The sequence below is a fragment of the Adiantum capillus-veneris genome, chromosome 27 (genome assembly GCF_014529385.1).
Source record: "Adiantum capillus-veneris isolate H3 chromosome 27, ASM1452938v2, whole genome shotgun sequence".
Taxonomy (NCBI): domain Eukaryota; kingdom Viridiplantae; phylum Streptophyta; class Polypodiopsida; order Polypodiales; family Pteridaceae; genus Adiantum; species Adiantum capillus-veneris.
In genome coordinates this window covers 48,629,182-48,636,297 of record NC_140957.1, presented here as the reverse complement: position 1 = coordinate 48,636,297, position 7,116 = coordinate 48,629,182, and positions in this window count along the sequence as shown.

The window sequence follows — 7,116 nt, the reverse complement described above, 5'->3', positions numbered from 1 at the left end:
CTCCCTTGCTCTAGTGTCTCAACAACAACAGGTGCTACAATAGTACTTACACTATCTCTTTGCGGAGTGGCTAGAGCAACACTCAACGGTTCAATCTCCAAGCCAACCACATAATTTCAAAAATTTCTTACAACAAGTACTTGTTTGACCAAGGACCAAAGAGAGTAGTTAATGCCATTCAACCTACACTCATTCAAAAGTACATAGAGAATAGAAGAATCACACTTGCTTTCTTGTTGTGTCCTTATGCATATAACAATAAATCCGCACCATGTGTACAAAGATCTACACAACCAATGGAAACTTTCTCTGCACAAGATTGACAAAACATAGATCTCTTTGTATCTACAATCCATCATGCATGTGTAATTCTAACCTCCACACCAATACATGTTTTTTGTAAGATACATAGGAAGTTTTTTTGTATGGCTGAAAACTATCTTCTGCTGTGATGCTCAAAACAAAATTCTGAGGGTATAAACAGCTCCAAAAGGGGGGTAAAACCGTAGGACGCCTACTGGAGAATTTCTCGGAATACTAAATATACTTATCCAAGTTCTGGACCCAAAAATTGCCTTTAAACTTCATGCACGCATGCGAAAACACAGGTTAAAGGACTTTTGGTATTGTATCTTTCACATTTGAAGATTGCACTTCACCTCCACGTTTCCCAAGTAGGATGTACATGCTAGAATGCTTTCATCCACTTTACCTTTCAAATACATGACAAGTTCATGTATGAGCAAAGGGTTTTGGAGGGTGGTATATCAAATACCACCTCTCTAAAATGTTCCTTTTTAGAAATCAAGGGTTCACTCCCTATTGAAACGTTTATAGGCCTACATGGTAGGATTTTGTATTGCATCTGTTGTTAGTCACAAGGTGTGCAACATGGTCTAGGAACTCATGGAGTTTTATTTTGCCAATGTGGACCAAATTTCATGAGGGTCCTCTCACTCATGTTGCTAAGTGTTTACAACTAGCTCCACACAAAAGTACATCTTATACTTGATGCATGTCATATTTTTGAACATCACTATATAAGACATATTCCACACGAGAAGAATATGAGTCTCTAAGACTGATGTTGGTGCCTATTATTCAAATTATATGTTCTGACAGAGTCCCTACATGCTAGTCAAATTTGTTTATTAGCCATTTTGAGCATGTAGTACCAGGAACAATTTCACTGGCCAAAATTTTTTGAATGCCATGGAAGACTTTTGATGGCTGCAAGTATTGTTAAACAACATTAATGGATGATTTTTTACGCATATAGCAAGGCTATATTTTGTTAATAAAAATGTTACATTGTTTGTACCTAGATGTGATTCATTTTCACATTCTATTATGGTCCAAATGTATTAGCAAGGCTTTCAAGTAATTTCAGTAAAAAGTATTTAGTTTCTTTCATAAATCTGTTTACACATATTATTCCCTCCTCTTCCATGTGTGCTATGAGCATAACATATGCCAATAGTATGGGCAACAATAGTCATGAAAATGTAGGTTTGGATTAGTTTTTGCTAATGCATGCACATTAGGTGTTATGGGCCCTAGTGTTTAGCAAAGTTAGATTTGGAGCAGCATGAAAATCCATGACATTAATAACTTTGTGCCATAGGTGTGGTATCTTTATGAGATTTATTATGGGTCTATCAACCACTATATGAGGTGATGGCTTCGTATGAGTGCTTGTACATAGGTGAGATATCTTTATGAGATTTATTGTGGGTCTATCAACCACTATATGAGGTGATGGCTTCGTATGAGTGCTTGTAGATAAGTTGACTAAACTTTGTCACTTCACTATTCAATTTCTATATTTAACCAAGTTGGCTATTCATAATCTATCTTGATCATATAAATTACTCACTATTCAACCACCAAGATGGTTGTTCATAATATTTCTCAATCATACAAATTGCTTAACAATGTTGGTAAATCAATGTCAGTATTGCCACTCTTCTAGAGACCGATGGACAGCTTACAAGTATTAATCTAGTGCTAAGGGATATTCTACGATCATATGTTAGGGGGAAGCAATCCAATTGGAAATATTACTGTCTAATTTGGAGCTGCTTATCATGATGTAAAACATGCTACAACTAGGTTTTCAACCTCGATCACCAGTTATGGTGGGGTTTTCCTAGTGATGAGAAACAAGATTAAGTCAAGGACTTAATATGTGCTGATGAGATATGTCAACATGTCACTTTCATGAAAAGTTAAGAAGAGGCGTTTTTACATGTTCCAGTATCTTCAAAAAGTTTAGGAATTGTCATCCATTTAGTCACCTCTTAGTTGTGGTAACTCATTTAAAAGACTCAAGTGAGTTATAAAGAGAGTCTACACACTATTTTGGATATAAGTTGCTTACACAAACAGTTGCAAAGGTATAGCAATGAGGAATTCAAGATGCTGTTATTGGTTGCATTTAACTCTATTGAATCATTGTTGACCCGTGGGTCAACAGCACAACATAACTCAATTTTCGTACCAAAGTCTTATTTCTTGAGAGTTATGAAAGGATGTGGATTGTCGTTATAAACATCATTTGTAATGAGTAGCTAGTCTAGTTGCAGAAGCTGAGGTGAAACGGCACTTCCAGATTGTAAATACAAAGTCATTTTACCCCTTGAACTCTATTTTAGGTTTAACATGTGGTAGCCTTAGTATATAAGGTACCTAGGTCATTCTGTAAAGAAAACTTTTATCATAATCAAGTTTTAAGTTGTTGTTGACTCTATGTGAGAGATAAAGAGAGAGAGAGAGAGAGAGTGTGAGCTTCATCTTGGCACTACTCCCCACTCGCTTATAGCATTGGAGATCCGACTACACCATCGTGCTAGGCTCGGTAAGAGCTATGGATCAACACCAAGCAACCCATGCGAGATGGAGCAAACATGCTCGTGCATCTACGACTATTTGTGGCCATAAGTATACCAAACGATGTCTATTTTCTGTGTGCAAGTAGTCATTAGAATCCTGGTGACATAAGCTACGCATAGGTACTCATAGACTTCAATTTCAGGCACTTCCAAAATTTGGCTCTGTCTTCATACACGTTTTCTACAGATGGGTTTGGAGCAAGGATTTTGACTGTAGAGGCTTTGGGACAGATGTATCCTAGTGAGCGGATAGTGTTCCTTAAGTTTTGTACTATTCTAGTATGGTTTGATGAGTTTCCTTCCATTTGTGTATATGTGGGTTGGGTAGTGTAGTTGAGAGCAGTGAGAGTCCTGATTGTGATTTAGATGGCCTTCTAGAATGTTGTATGTGTGGGATGGTCTCAACCTGACAAGCTAAATAGATTGCCTCTATGCACTTAACATGTCATCTGTGTCATCAACTGACATTTTGTTGATCTAGGTAGTGTTGCATGCACTTTATGGGTGGTGTGATTCTCTCCCACAACAATCGTGTATTGATCAAAAGAATAGCTAGACAATGTAAGGGGTACCAGTATGGAAAACCTTGGTGTTCTTACAAATATATAACCACTTTTAATTTTGAGGATGAAAGAACTTCCCCAAGGGGGAGTAATGTCAGCCCTTAGGTAGGACTGGGGGGAATCTACACATGCATGGTCAAGGGGACTCCAAAAATATAGAGCAAGGATCTATATAGGGGCAAATATGGGTGGATATGAGCACGCAATAGTCTTCATGTTCTCACACTTATGTGTTCCTTTTATGATTCTCATCCTCCTATTGTTAGATTTCTTCTTTTTGCATGAAACTCATAGAGACTTCCCTTCTCCTCATCTACTCCGACTTTAGATCATTTTTCGCTCTGTATTCTTTTTTTCCAAAGCTTTCTTTACTTCATATATGCCTTGTAAAGTGAGCAATGGTGCATTGGTTTGGAGTTAGTTTAGTAGTTGAGCTTGCTCTTAGCACATGGACTCCTCCTGTGTTAGCAACATCAAGTTGCACTTAAATTCTTTGAGCATATGCACTTGTGTTGTGTACCTGGGGAATTCACTCTATATACAAAACGGGACGCCACCTACGAGCGAACAACTTTGATAAAACCCCTATATATGACTCATAATAGGGAATATAACCCCGCTTTCTACGCTTATACGAAAATCAATGAAGAAAACTATCCACCCCTATCTTACATATAAAATTTAGGTCTCACACGATCTAACTGAGTAAAACTAGTCAAAGAGTGTGTAGCATAGTGACTGGCAACGTACTAAGGAACCACTTTTGTTGATAACTAGATGTACCCTCAAGTGTCTTAGTTTGACTTTTAAACTATCTGCCCAATTAGCCCACACTCTGGCTACTCATCCAATTCTGATCCATCCAAAGCAGGTGTAAATCAACCCTTGACCTGCTCCAAATCAGCCCTTATCTATGGCTGACTTGATGCAACTTTGATGTGTGACTTGATAAAAAACTTCCTTAAATTCATTCGAGTTCTAGTCCACATTGTTGACCAATCGTTACAAGTAATCAACCCAGGTGAGGTCCCCCCCCTAAATATGATACCCCCCTCCCTTATTTTTAAGCTTGAGAGATAAATTATTGGGGGCCTGCCCCTAACTTATACGCTTATGTAACTTGTAAAAAAAAAAACCTCCCCTACACTTACGTGGTGCGGTAAGTTTTCCATGGTGAATCCCCCGGGGTTGTGTAAAGGGGTAGTTACTTATTTTAGTTGTATTCCTGCTACTCGCTTGTTGTACACAAAATATTTAGGACTTCAATTAAACTTGTAATCTCCTTGATTTTGCTTTGATTACCCTCTTTCAATTCTTGAATCTTCTTTTGAGCTTTTTCATTAATCTTGTTATAGTCATCAATAAAATCATTTACTACCTCTAGCCTTGTTGTAGTGAGCCTACGTGATTACTAGAGGGTTTGAATCTGGCTTTTCTTTGCATATACTTCTTCTTTCATTTTCTCTACTACCCAATGTACATAATCATCACACTCATCAATCTCCACTAGTGGAGCCATGTAAGAAGTACTAGATTCCTCATGATTAGAGATACAATCTTCTGCTTGTGTTCTAATTATCTACCTTTTCTTCTTTAGTTTCAAGTTTAAGCAACTCCATGTGTGTATCTATTTCCCTAGTTTCTATAGTCTCACTGACTTCTTCTCTTATCAATAAAAGTATAGCATGCTCTATGAAATGTTGGTGGTTTTGGCCTCTATGACTCTTTTTCCTTACACAACTCTTCCTTGACTTGAACATCTTTTTCTTCATCTCCGTCCTTTTGTATTTGGGCTCTCGTCAAAAAACCAAACATCAATCCCCGATCTTGAGCTAGAATATTCCCTTTTGCTAAAATATCTTGGCTAGAAGGTAGCAAAACAAGAAGACCTGTTTTTAGCAAAATAAGAAGACCTGTTTTTTAGCCTAACACCCACATTTATGATCCAAATTGAACCAAAATTCACCCAAGTCAACTACAACACCTAAGTAACTATCATAGAAGAGAAGAAAAACATATTTCTATTAGGAATTCCTAATAGTTAGTGAAGGCATATAATCCCTTCTCTATAATATTTGTGCTCTTTTACAAGCATCACATCATTTAACATACTCCTTTGTATTAGAAATTAGTGTAGGCCACCAAATTCTTCTTGTCATTATCAATCGTATAGTGTAGTTGCAAAAAAGTGTTTTCTAGCCAACCCTACATGTGCTTGCTCTAATATAGGAGATATTGAATTTTTTTTGCACAAAGGTGAATATGTTGATCCTTTCCACATTTATACAATTGATCCCCAATTAATGCATAGGTTTGGGCTTCTACTTTAATTGCCCTCCAACTTCTTTTCCTCATGTATGTTTGAAACATTCTATTTGATAGAAATTCTATCAAATGTTTGCTCAATGATGGTATTATTTGAAATAGGGTGACATGTGGAATAGGGCTCATCTTTTGGCACTTCTTGCAAGATTCCATGTATATTGCAACATTCCATGTCATAGAAGGCCAATACACACCTAACCACTTTAGTCTTTCCACTATTTTCTCTTTTACATAATGAAGACGAGTGATTGTTTTATGAGCTTATTTTAGACAATCTATTGTTCATGGAATTCTATGTACAAAAGAACTCCTTTAGGTGTTCGTCTATCCAATTGTCCTATAGTTATATTTGATACAAAGCATTAGGAGAAATTTGGACTCACTTTTGGGCCCTGTAAGAAGTGCCACGTCGGCTTAGAGAGAGAAAATGAAAATGTTAAATTGTGCATTTTATGTGATACTTTTCTGCGCAACAAAAAACCAAAATGACATTCTTTGGTAGGTAGCCGTCGTCTTTATCATTCTTATCCTTCGTTCTCTTGTCAGGAATCCAACTAACCTTATGACTAATGATTTGAAATGCCAACTTACAACCGTTCCCTCCAGAAACATAAGCCACACGAACTCTATCAACTCTAAACTTGAGAATATGGCCTTCCCTCCCAAAACCTAAGATATTTCTCCGTCTTCTTCTCTATCAACTCTAGGAATGGAGAACGCATCTTTTCCTGATGAAAACACTATTTGAACTTACAATCCTCAGCCCCTTCATCTTTAACACTTACCCAAAGAAAGAACACACATCATCTTCATGTTGATGTATTGCAAGAGTACGCACCGTTGCAAAAACATAGGAGGGAGTCTTTCTTATCTCAACGGGAGAAAGAACTTAGAAGGACAAAAAAGGAACATCATTTGGATTTGTGGACTGATGGGTCTATTTATCCAAAGGATCCTATGACAAATGCACCACCTCCCTTTGCTAATATCACTAACCTCTTACATTTCACAAGCGATGACAAGGATGGGCTATTGGGATACACCGAACATTTGGAAATGAGAGGATTGAATGCGGAAAGGCAAAGAAACTTCCTGGTGATGGAGAACATGTAGCTGAAGAAACTTAATGAAGCATGCTCTCAGAAGATTTCATCAAACAGAAAGACAATCCAAGGCCTTGAGAAGAAGATCACAAGTTTGCGAGAGAAAGACACCGTGCTTGGTAGTCGGAAAAGAAAACAAGATTTGTGGAACGTTGAGAACATGAAGGTTGGTGGTGGTGGCCTGAAAAAATGAATACGAGCTTTAAGGTAACTCGAAGTTTGTTTCTTCAATGT